The sequence below is a fragment of the Gracilinanus agilis genome, chromosome 1 (genome assembly GCF_016433145.1).
Source record: "Gracilinanus agilis isolate LMUSP501 chromosome 1, AgileGrace, whole genome shotgun sequence".
Lineage (NCBI taxonomy): Eukaryota > Metazoa > Chordata > Mammalia > Didelphimorphia > Didelphidae > Gracilinanus > Gracilinanus agilis.
The window spans coordinates 439,013,927-439,027,245 of NC_058130.1; positions in this window are offsets into that span (position 1 = coordinate 439,013,927).

Below are 13,319 nucleotides of genomic sequence, written 5' to 3' on the forward strand. Positions count from 1 at the left end.
AGAGAGAGAGAGAGAGAGAGAGAGAGAGAGAGAGAGAGAGAGAGAGAGAGAGAGAGAGAGAGAGATTCTCCAATTTGAAGCTCTCTTAAGCTGTCTTTGCTCACCTATGATAAGCTATCACCCTCTCCAAATAAGTATATCTGAGGTTGGATATTTTTCAAATATATTCATTAGATCCATTAATACTACGGTATGAATATAACTTAAGAAATTCATGCTTTTATCAGTTATTGAATACAAGAACTTGTTTTAACATTTTGGGTTACTAGGGCATAAAGAAGATAAAAAAGAGTTCAAGTTAAAAGAATGTGAAGAGGGGCAGCTGGGTAGCTCAGTGGAGTGAGAGTCAGGCCTAGAGACGGGAGGTCCTAGGTTCAAACCCGGCCTCAGCCACTTCCCAGATGTGTGACCCTGGGCAAGTCACTTGACCCCCATTGCCCACCCTTACCAATCTTCCACCTATGAGACAATACACCGAAGCACAAGGGTTAAAAAAAAAAAAAAGAATGTGAAGAATTAAAGTAAGAAAAGTATAGAATTGATGGAAAAGAGAAAAGAAAAAGGAAGGAAAAAATGAACCAGAGTAGATAAAAACAAAGAGAGACCTGTTTCAGCCAGGCCATTCAGACCCAAGCAAGCCTTCACAGCATGGAATTAAAGGAAAAGTAGACAATTTTGTAGACTCAGAACGACGCCTACAAAAGTGCTTCAAGGGGCAGCTGGGTAGCTCAGTGGAGTGAGAGTCAGGCCTAGAGACAGGAGGTCCTAGGTTCAAACCCGGCCTCAGCCACTTCCCAGCTGTGTGACCCTGGGCAAGTCACTTGACCCCCATTGCCCACCCTTACCACTCTTCTACCTATGAGACAATACACCGAAAGTATAAGGGTTTAAAAAAAAGTGCTTCAAGTATCTCAGGAAGCTCAGATATGTGAAAATATAGAAATAAACAGATTAATGACTGCCAAATAAGGAAAGGAATAATCCTGTAGACAGTAGGGGCTGACAACATCCTTTGCCTAAGAACACAAATTGTCTTTAACCCCAGTGTTACCTACCCCCTTGGCTTTTTGCTAAGGGGGTAGAAAATTATATGTTTTCTAACCAAACTCAAGAAAATAATTTGAAGAGATGAACAAAACAAAATAATGTATAAATAGTTTGAGGTTGTGATGAAAGAGTCTTGTAGTTTGGAACAGACGCTCATAATTGCACAGCTGAAGTCATAATGCCCAAACAAAATGCCATTTAGAAAGTGGGGTGTTTAACAGCTTTGCCAATTTTTATGAGTACGTCACTTTGTTCCACATGCTGGCTTAGGCAGTTGGTTCATTTTGATGCTGCCCAAATATTTAAACAAGGGGCTACATCCACTCTGCATAAAAGACAGTCCGATTAGAAGTGAAAAAATGAGCTCATTTCGAAGCACTAGTTCTCTGAGCAAGGTACAGGGAGAGAGTTTGAGCTTTGATTCCTAAGACGATGAAATTTCATTTGATTGTCAAGATGATAGAAAACTATTTAGGAACAAGGAAAAGATTTCTCAACTAGTTTTCATCTATATACCTTTGGTTTTACCAAAATGTGGCTATTTTCACAATCTGGAAGAGGGGTGAGGTGAGGGGCGGAGTGCTCTTTTGTCAAGCTGCAGCTCATGAGGATTAAATAGCATTTGCCAAAATTCTTGTAAATACTTGATATATACATATATATATATATGTATATATATATAATATGTCCATAAGTTGCAGAGCTGGAATATGAACTTCTGACTTCAAATTCAGTATTTTGTTTTGTATTATTCTTTCTACTGCATACTTTATTCCCTTGCTTTGGAGGGTTTTTTTTTTTTTTTGCTTTATTTGTTTTTTTTTTTTAAAGATAATTAAAAGGGACAGTTAGGTGGCCCAGAGGATAGAGTAGAGAGCCAGGCCTGGAGACAGGAAGTTTTGGTTTCAAATTTGGCCTCAGACACTTCCTAGATGTGTGACCCTGGGCACGTCACTCAAGTTTCATTGCCTAGACCTTACCACTCTTCTGCCTTGGAAACAATACAAAATGTTCATTCTAAAATGGAAGATAAGGGCTTATTTTTAAAGTCTTAGCTTGGAAATTTAATCACTCATCTAGTTTTCACAGTATATTAACCTGTTCCATAGAAAGTATTATTGAAGAATTACATGTATGAGCATGTATGATATAGTGCCTATTAGAAAAAGTAACTATAAAAATAGTATGGCATTCAGCATTTCCTTCAATCAACAAACTAAAAATAGTTGAGCAGCTATTGCATGTACTACTATAGTATCTTATTATTAAGGATTCAGAGAAGTGGAAGATTCAGTCTCTATCCTCTAGGAGTTTATTCCTTAGGGGTACCCATTCCCGGAGTCATTCTCATTAGTTTAGTCATCATTCTATGACTATGAATTCCATCATTTAACTATAAAACCCATGAGACAAAGAAGCATTAATCTGGGAATCAGAAGACCTGACTTGTCCAATCTTAACACTTACCTGTTATAGGATCATAGACAAAACTTTCAGTCCTTTAATTCTTCTGTTAATAACTTAAGATTAAGTTTTGGTAAATATCTCATCAAGATTCCTCAAAACTTTGACAGGCAGGTTGCGTACCCTGGAGGAACAGCTTCTCTCAAAGTTTCTAGGATGTTCTATAGGTGTACACCCCTAAAAGTATAGCTTGTGGGTCCCCACCAGGGAGATTCCACAAAGAGTTAGTCAATAGATACAATTAGCTCAAGGTAAACCCACTTACTAAGATGATGTAGTATGCACAGTAGCTATAAAACATTCTTCTTTCCCCAGTAAACTTGCAGCAACACTATCCCACAAATATATACAATTTCAAAGGAAGAACAGGCATAAAATGCACTGGATAGTGAGGTCAACAAATAAGGAACTCTATGACTAAGACAACTTGTGTCTCTGGTACTTGAGGACCCTGGTGTCTTTTCTCACCTCATGGAGTCCTTAAGCTGCTATTCCCTCTTGGTGGTGTCTCTGCTGGGCAAGTTGCACTGTTGAGCTCCCTGAGTCTGTTTCTCTGTACAGTTCAATTATCAATTATCTAATTCTTTCCTGAATCTAAAATTTGCTTTTCTACTTCCAGAAGTCAGACTCCATAAATTTGCTTTTTGCCTAGGATGCTGCCCCTCTCTGTATCTTTGTCTGTAAATGTATCTTTATTCCTTGACAGATGCATCTCAACTGAGCCTTGATCTCTCAATTTGTCCAGTTCTCTAAGGCTTGGCATACTGGCTTTGTTTTTGTTTTTGTTTTTGAAGATCTCTGAGGTGTGGCCAAACTTTACCCAGCCAATGGTGAGCTACTATTGCAATTCAGTTAGATAGCTCATTCATATGTGGTAAGGGGACAAAGAGGCACATGTCTTTGTATTTCATTAGCATATTAATATCTTCTTACACACATCATCTGCCCATTACTTTCTGTGATTACATTAACACAAGAGAGGTGGTTAGGAATCACCTTCTGCTACTACATATATAAAAGGCTTTTTAAATCTTAAAATTACATATAAATGTCAACTATCATTACCTAAATCATAGTATCATCATAATGAAAATATTTTATAAAACTTATAAAACATGAGAAATGTTTTAGAATCCAAAATCTAAATCTTTTCAGACCCAATGTACAATGTACTATGTTTACTTACCATTTAAATGTTTACTGAATTAATGAATATTTATATTTTATTCTATTTATTCATTTTTATTATTTATATTTTATTGTGTCAGTGAATATTTACCTTTGGAAAGGTAACACAAATCAATAAATCATCAGATGTTCTTAAAAAGAACTGAGACTATATGACAACGAAATACATATTACCCATGAGTCCATTTATTCCTTCTTTCATGCAAAGGATTAGCAGTCCTCAGAATATCTTTTTGAGGTGCCTCCTCTTCTAGGTCAGCTGATAAATGATTTAACTATCAAAAAAATGAGAAAGGCCTGGTAGATAATTTGAGGGGCTTCTAAATAGAATCGCAGTGAAGAATCTACTTAAGGTTAAAGACCTAAATGTCTTCTCTCCCATAACAGAGAGGCAAGTCTTTTGAAAACCATCTCTGATGTGAATTAAAAATAGAAATTACTGTCCTGAATCAGCTTGGAAAACCAGAGGCAAAGTACGTTAACCCCTCTGTTTAATAAGAAGTCATTGTAACAGGTGACAGTTTTTGAAAGGTTAAAAGAAGCTCAGGGCTAGAGAAAAGGGAAGGCGGAAATTAAAGATTTTGTTTTTCAAAGCATTTATTAACTCCAAGTGTAACAATTTGAGAGGAAAGAGACCAAAGGATTTTCCACTGATTCTTTGTACTATGGTAGCATGGTAAGTAGCTAAAGCTGTTACTAATTGCTGTGCCTGAAACAGATTTATTACCTCAGTAATATGAATACAAATAGACTAAAACTACTTCCTGTTTGATCACTGTTACTAGAGACAATAAAATATTTTCTCAATTGGGGAGAAGTGAAGGACTTAGGAAACATTTCAAACAGTAAAGATGCCTGGCAAAAAATTAACCAGTGTCCCAAAACCAAGCTAAAACTGCTCTAACTGAAGAGTTCTCAAATGCTCTCTAAGGACAGAGAAGGTCCCTGGATAGTGAACACTTTCTTGCTTCTGCCTCATGTGCCAATTTTTCAAAGCGCAGACTTCCTTTTCATGTGAGCAATTTTGAAGTGCTTCCACAATTGGCTAATTTGCATGGGCAATTGGTTACTTAGCTTTCATTCTGACAGCTAAATTGATCCATTCTTTGTAGGCTAAAAACTCTGCACCCAAAAAGAGAAGCCTGTCTAAAGCCCTTTGACAAATTTGGCCCAGCTAGTCTGGTTCATTCTGAAGAACATGCCCAACATGGCTCACCATCTAAGCAGTAGCTTGCAGATGCAAGGAATCCTTGATATTATTAAGCCCCAGTTAAAGATCAGTGCTAAATCCAAAGAATACACAATAGAGGAGATCTAAAGGGAGAGTCAATGAAAACGGAATACTTCCCGAGTTAAAATGGAAACAGAAAGTCCTAAAGATTTGATGGCTTTATTTGCTAGTCTAGTTTGGAGGGAAATGTGTCTTTTACTTAAGCCCTTTGATAATTATATTGGTGGGAGCTGCTTGGGGAGGCTCACTCAGAAAAAGCTTTAAACCATAACCCACACAACAATCCCCAAACAAACTGGAACAAAGGGAAGAATTCTCAAGCTGTAAACTGAGAAGCTAGGGCAGAGTAATGGACTGAGTAGATCAAAAAGTGGGGGGAAAAGAGCTCTTAATAAACACCTACTGTGTGCCAGGCACTACGGTAAGCATTTTAAAATTTGTGTTTACAAAAATAACCTGGGAGATAATTGCTACTATCATCCCTCTTTTACAGTTGAGGAAACCAAGGCAGAGGTTAAGTGACTTGTTAAACAATTAGGGAGTAGATGAGGTGGTTTCTGAACTCTAACTTTCCTGCCTCCAGGTCCAGAGCTCTGTCTACTGAGCTAACTAGCTGCCAGGAAAGTATTGTAAAGTTTGCAAACAAGTAATATGATACATGGTTCAAGTGGAGAAGCGAGGTGTCTCAGTGGATAGAGTGCCAGGCTCAAAGCTAAGAAGACTCATCTTCCTGGATTCAAATCTCTCCTCAGATATTTACTAGCTGTATGACTCTGGGCTTAATCCTGTTTGCCTCAGTTTCCTTATCTGTGAAATGAACTGGAGAAGGAAATAGCAAACCATTCCAGTATCTCTGACAAGAAAACCCCAAATGAGGACATGAAGAGTTAGACTTTACTGAAAAACAATTGACTGATAGAATTGATTCAAGTATTAATAAATTATATCTCCCCCCCCAAAAAAAAAACCTGGCTAGAAATGTATTCCTCCTTCCCCGCCAAAAAAAGAAGAGTAAAGAAAGTTTTGTGCCTGAAATTATTACCCTTAAACTGAGCAAAGGGGAATCAACTTGGTGGTTGAGCCACACAAGCTGTTGGTTTGTTCACATACACTCAGCTAAGAGGGACTCTGTTTATCCTACATCAATACACTATAAATCTAGTATCTAAGCATGATATGATTACTTGATCCAAACAAATCCTGGTTTGACTAATAAGACAAACTAGAATGTTCTGTTTTCTGGCTTCAACTGATAAAATTAGTTTATTCCCTTCATTACACAGATAAAACAGTGTAATGTGTTGAAAAGAACCTTCATTTTACTAAAGATAAAACTGAAGTGTAGAGAAGTTAAATGATTGTTCTAAGGTCACAAAGGTACTAATTCATACATGCACATCCTCTCCAGATCTAGTGTTCCTTCTATTACTATTACTACTCTTAATACTTAGCATTTTTGTATAGCACCAGGAGCTGGGGTAAGTGTTTTGCAATAATGCATAAAGTAGGTGCTATTATGATTCTGATTTTACAGGTGAAGCAAAATCAGAGGATGAATTACTTGACCAAGATCACACAGCTAAGAAGTATCTAAGATGCAATTTGAAATCATGTCTTCTTGTCTCTTGGACCAGTGGGCTTTCCTATGTGGCACCTAGCTGCCTCAACTCCACACTTTCCTATAAACATATATAGTTATGTATTTACATATAAATAATACATATTTGTATTTAAAATTATATATAGACAAACTATATAGCATATATGCACACATATAGTATTAATGGTATATATTTACTAGCTGTGTGACCCTGAAGAAGTCACTTAACCTGTTTCCCATTTTCCTCATCTGTAGGGATAATAATAGCACCAACCTTGCAGTGTAGTTTTGAGGGTCAAATGAGATCAATAACAAGTACCACAGCAGGTAGTTGAAATAAATGCTATATAAATGTTAGGTATTATTATTATTTAAAAAATAAAGAACAAACCTTAGTAAAATAAAGAACAAACCTTAGTACAATAGACCAGATGGTTCTTTAAAAAACCTTCTTATTAATGTTTCTATGTTTAGAATATCTTACATGTGTGAGAAAACATTTTTTGTTTTGTTTTGTTTTGATTTGTTTTAGGAGGGGGAGGTGTTGTTAGTAAGGTTTTGTTTGTTATGGGTAGTTTTTTCTTTTTTTGAATTTGGCAAAGAATCGTGCTTTCTTTTTCAATATATACTGTACTCAAATATCTCACAAAGAAATCCTGTTATATCTTTACTGGTAGTTAAAATCAACAACTTCAGCTGCAGGTGATTAGTAGAAATAATATCCTGATCTATTTGGCTTCTTTAGTCAAAAAGGATATCAGCTCACTCTGGGCACCCGAAAATAAACCAGAGACACATGGCTTCTGATCAAGGCTGCATAGAATGGTGTTCTTCCTCTTCCACACCAGGTCAGATGGTTTCTTTCATTTCCCAATCAACACATTTTCTCCCCAAATCCCAGGATAGAGAGAGAGAATTCATGATTTGTTTTTTCACCATTCTTCTTTTGCTTCTTACTCAATGATCTTTAAGACTCAGCTCACATACCATGCACTCCATGAAGCCTTGCCTGATCCCCAGCTGGAATTAATCACTCTATCCTCCAAACACTCAAAGAATTTCTTTAGGAAGAGCCCTTTTGTTGCACTTTTGTGTTCTATTTTTGACTATAGTTATTAGTATATGTCTATTGCCCTCTCCCCTACTAGATCAATAGCTTCCAGAGAGAGAGGGCCATGTTTTATCTTTGTAATCTTCCAAGCACCTAGAAGAGTGTCTGAACATAATTAATACACACTAAAAAATTTTGTCCTATGAATTAATGAATGTAAAAATGGGGATAGTCAATAAATCAATCAAGAAACATTCTATTAAGCACCTATTATGTGTCAAGCCCTGTTCTAGGTAGGCACTGACAATACAATTTTAAAAAGGTAAATAACTCTTGTCTTTGAAAGATTTACATTACATGGAAGATGCATATAAATTAGTATATTAATACAGAAGTTAATATTGAACGTATATAAAATACAGAGTTATTTTTTCTCAATTTGATGGAGATAGCATGGTACAATGTAAAAAATCCAAGTTATGGAGTCAAGAGTGCCTAGGTTGGAATTCTATCTCTGACATTAATGTGTGATCTTGGACAAGTGACAACTTCACTCAGATTTAGTTTCCATATCTATAAAATGAGTCATTTAGGTTAGGTGGCCTTTGAAGTCTCTTCCCCGTCTAACTAACTAACTAACTAACTAACTAATGATCCTATAAACTTCAGAAACTGGTAAAGGGCTCCTGAGCTATGGAAGGAGCTGGGCTTTTCATGAGGCAAAGATGAGAAGCAAATACATTCCAGGCATCGGGGAAGAGAGGAAGGGAAAAGGCATGGTGGTGAGGGAAGGAATCACCCATCATTAAGTAGGCCAGTTTGGCCACTACATAGTGTGAATGATGAGGAGTAATATGTAGTCTAGCTGGAAATCTAGGCTGGAGCCAGAATAGACAGACTTTAAATGCCAAAGAAAAGAGTTTATAGTTTTTTCCCAGAAACCAAAGGAAACTGCCACTGGAACTTCTCATGCACCGAGGTGACATTATCATACTTTTAGTTTAAGAATATTCATTTGGCACCCATGTGGAAGACACAGGAAGGATGACCAAATGAGAGGACAATAGCAAAAGGCTATGTGAGAGGTGATGAAGCTAATAATTTCCAAATACTGCTGAGTCCCCTGTTAAGTTTGGCATGTTTGTGTGTATATTCGTAAAATTTGTAAAACTGCTCTCTACTATATTTGAAAATGTCAACTCTTGTGTTATATTATTCACTGCAGATTTGGACCCATCATTATAATGTGTATGTCTTGTTTTCACACAAAATAAATTCCTACAGGCCATGGAAAACAGACTTTTCTGCCACCTGAAATGTGTATTTATAAAAGCAATATTTCAAGAGGCCCTTGTTTCATTGGGCCCTAATTGGAGTTCACCATTCTTACCCTCTTCTCCCACTCCTGAGCTGGTCTACCCTTGCAAAATTACATTCAATTACACCTTAATAAGTTGAACAGAACAAGAGAGGAAGCCATTTTGAATTCTCAAATATTCTTAAAGAACTGAAATTTGTTGTCCTACTGGAACTTATTTAATGAATAGGTAAGAATTTTTTTTAATTCACATTCCATAACATTTCAATGGAAAGGCCTAGGTCCCTCTTTAATGAAATGAACAAAAAATGAAATAGTAGTCCTCCCTTCAATGTTTATAGAACTACAGAAATTAAAAGATGAAAAAGGTTTCAGTAGATATATAGTCTGATTTATACCTGAAAAATAACCCCTTCAAAAATGCACAAGGACTATACAGATTTTGCTTATAAACCCTCATTATTAATTACATTTATTATATAATTATATTTACTATATTATATTCATTATATATAAAATTATATAAAATATAATTAATAATTAATAGGAGCACTCTATTAATTCCCAAGTTAAATCTTCCACTTCTAATCCATAGGAAATTTAATCTTTTTATATTCAATTCAGTGGTCTAGCCTCTCTGGATCTCTAAAGCTGTACTATCTAACCTCGGGTGTCGTATCGGTTGCTATCCTATATCTTCCTATCGTAAATTTGACAAAGATGTAATTTTTTGCCTTTATCTACTCCTTGATTAGAAAATACATCCTTTCTGATATTTTATACTTACATTCAATATACATACTATATTACTATTTGATTTTATCATTATGTTTATTTGCATTATAGAATGTCCCTTATTTATTTTTCCAGTCCATGAAAATATTTCTACTACTTCTCTCAAACCAATATATAAAACTTTCTCAGATCTTTGTCATGAGTCAATTGAATTTTTTTTTTAATTTTTCTATTCTTTGTTTGAAAGATCCTACATGACTTTATTCACTGTAGGAAAAGTAAACAATAATACGTACAAGAAATACAATTTGTAAGCACATAAAGGATCCTTCATTGTACTGAAACTTTCTGTTTTCTTGGTTTCTGCAGACACATTTTCTTTTCTACTCTAACTTTCTTCTTTATGTTCTTCCTTTCCTGCTAGCAGACTCCTAGAAACTCCCTAACTTGTATAAATAATAAAATTTAGGCTTTCAAACCAGAAACAATCTGGGGAAGAAATCTCTCAATTCATTGATGGTATCTTAAACGCACCAGTAATTACAAACACTGGGGAAATCAAACAAACAAAAACAGCATTGACATGGAAAGCTGCAGGCAAAGGAGAGAGGAGACTAGTTAGTGTGTTTGGAATGCAATGTTTTGTCCTTGTTTACCACTTATATCACATGCTTCAAATTGTACTGGGAAGAAGGGACACCACTATTCATCATTTGCAGACAATTTCCCAATTCATGCCTCATTTCCAAATATTGTAAAACAGCTGTAAATAAGAAAAGTGGCATGAAATCTCTGTGACAGCTGCTTACCTCTGAGATTCATAGGCTAAATCGGCACAGAGCAATTGCTGACAATAATATGGGATTTATTACCATTTCTTGATAGAGATATAATCTCCTTTGGATTAGATATCTCCCAACTACATTCTGGGGTGCCCAGGGGTGTTTTATCAACAAGCTACAAAGCCAAAATCAATCATAAGAAAGAGAATGTTCCTTACAAGAGAAAAGGGAGCCTAAGAAAAAGAATCAGGGTCGATGAGAAGTTTTCCCCTGCTAACATGATTGCAGAAAGGACAGCTCCCCAGGGTGGCACCTTTAGAGAAGTCAGATTCATTCAACTTCTTAGCAGGAGTTGGCTACAGGTGGCAGATGATGAATTCCCTTTGAAGATATGTTACAAGCCAGGGATGGCAAGTAGACATGGAAATGCCAACAGAACCCACCAAAAATGAGAGCAAAAGATTCATCAGAAAAGGAATTACAGAAAATTAACCAATTTTAACTTGATATTTATGGGCAGCTAGATGGCACAGTGCATAGAACTCTATGCTTTGAATCAGGAAGCGTTATTTTCATGAGTTCAAATCTGGCCTCAGACACTTACTAGCTACCTGAACCAGGGAATGTCAGGGATCCTTGTTTGCCTCACTTTCCTCATCTGTAAAACGATCTTTAGAAGGAAATGGCAAACCACTCCAGATCTTTACCAAAAAATAAAAACTTAAATAGAATCGGAAAGAATAGGTACAGTTGAAAACCTGACATTTAATCCTGCTATCTTCAATTCTACAAAAAGAAATGGTCTGTTTCTCTGGTCACCTTTTCTGCATCCTTCCTTCATTAGCTGTTTTTCTAGTAGATCATTCTAGACATCCTACAAAACCAGGCACTGGTTTTTCTCCACTGTGATACCTGCTGCAAGAGAGTGAGCTTTATAGAAAAGACAGGCAGATAAGTTGGAATGACATAAACTCTGTTCCCTCAAGGACATTTAGTCTGGAAACTGTCAGTGCCCTGGTGACATCTTCATTTGCAATGAAATCACCAAAGGGAGCCCCCTCTCTTCAAATTCAATTTGCTTCTACAGGCACATGGCTGTCAGTGAGTGGTTGGCTTCCACACAGCAGGACACTGTGTACAGAAATGCTAAAGCTATCCCCTAGGTATCAACAAAATGACAGTTAGCACCTAGTTAAAAGGCTACTGCCTTAGAATTCCAAGCTGTATTTCCAAGGTATTCACAGGGTCCCTAATTATTTCCACTGGACTAATGAGGAGGCTAATCTTAAGACTTTTAAGGAAAAGCTAGTAACCATGTAGAAAGAAAAGATAATTGGCACCATCTAGACCCCTGGTAAGACTAACATCTTCAAAACATAAAACAAGGAAAAATTATCTTGCCTCTCATTCTCAACCCTTATTCTCAACCTCAGGCAAGTCACCTGCCCTCAAAAGAAAAGGAAAAAAAATAAGCAGAGCAAAATTATGATATTAAGTCCAAGGAAGTTCAGTATTATTTATTTTCATTTAAACCTATGTATTAAAAAGGTTATTTAAGTAAATATGTATTTCCTTTACCTGTCTATTCACTGAATAGTCATTGTGAAAACTCAAAATTGATGGGTCTCTGAGATAATCCCAGAAATTACAACTTGTTGTATTCACTGTAATGACTTCAAAATAGTGATGGTCAGATAGAAGATTCATTCTTCACAAAACTAAAATTTTAACTCAAATTTGAAATACTTAAACAGAATTAATTGTTGCTCAGTCATTTCTGTCACATCCAACTCTTTGTGAACCCATTTGGTTGGTTTTTATTTTTGTTTTTGCAAAGATACTAAAGTGGTTTGCCATTTCTTTCCAGCTCATTTTACAGATGAGGAAAGTGATGCAAACAGGGTTAAGTGATTTGCCCAGGGTCACACAGCTAGGAAGTGTCTGAGGTGAGGTTTGAATTCAAGAAGAGTCTATTGCACCAATAGACAGCTGATAATAACTAAAAAGTATATTATTTTACATATTCTAAGGATTAGAAACATGAATATCTAATCTATAATCTAGCAGACAATACACTGGACTAGAAGTGAAAATCAAACAAACAAAAAAATAGGTTCTGATCCTATGTCTGCCACTTTGCAATGTGAAAGACAGACAAAGCATATACAAAAATGAATTACTGTTTGTGAAAAGACTGAGGCCATGTCTAGGAATTTTTATCTGGACTAAAGGGACCATCAAAAAGAATCTTAGATGGGGGTATTTAGTTTAGGGGCAGAGAGGAGAAAAGTCATCAATCAAAAGAGGGCCATAAGGTTCACCCTACTCACTCGCTATAAATTGAAAAAGGAATCTTAACTCCTTCTAGTTTTAATAAGGCTTTGGGACTACAAATTTATCTCTCTAGGGAATGCAAAAACTAGAAGTAGTCAGAGCCAAATGTTTGGCATTAGCCAGGATATACTAACACATTGAGAACTCACCAAGGATAAAAATGAGTGAAAAGTAACCTTCTGATAATTATAACTTCAAAAAATTTAGCACATAGAAAGCATGGATGGCTAGCCTAGTGCTACCTTTGAGATTATAGGATGAGTTGGGGGCCCTAGTTTTCGCTAATTGAGTTTCTTTTCCACTTATTTCATAATGTGAAACAGATTTTGTTCTTCTTTGTCAGATTCTAATCCTTTCCCTCTAAATATAAAGAATGATTAAGGGCTGGGGACTTGAGAGAGACTCATTACACTTGTAATAATATTTTCTTGAAGACTGAAGCTATTAGCTTGAACTTCTAAATACCAGCACAAGTCATCTCTGGTCCCTCTTGACATATCTATCATCTGTTATGTGTTGGTTTGGAAAGTGTGCTCCCTTTCTCTCCTGAGCATGGATGTGTGTGTTGA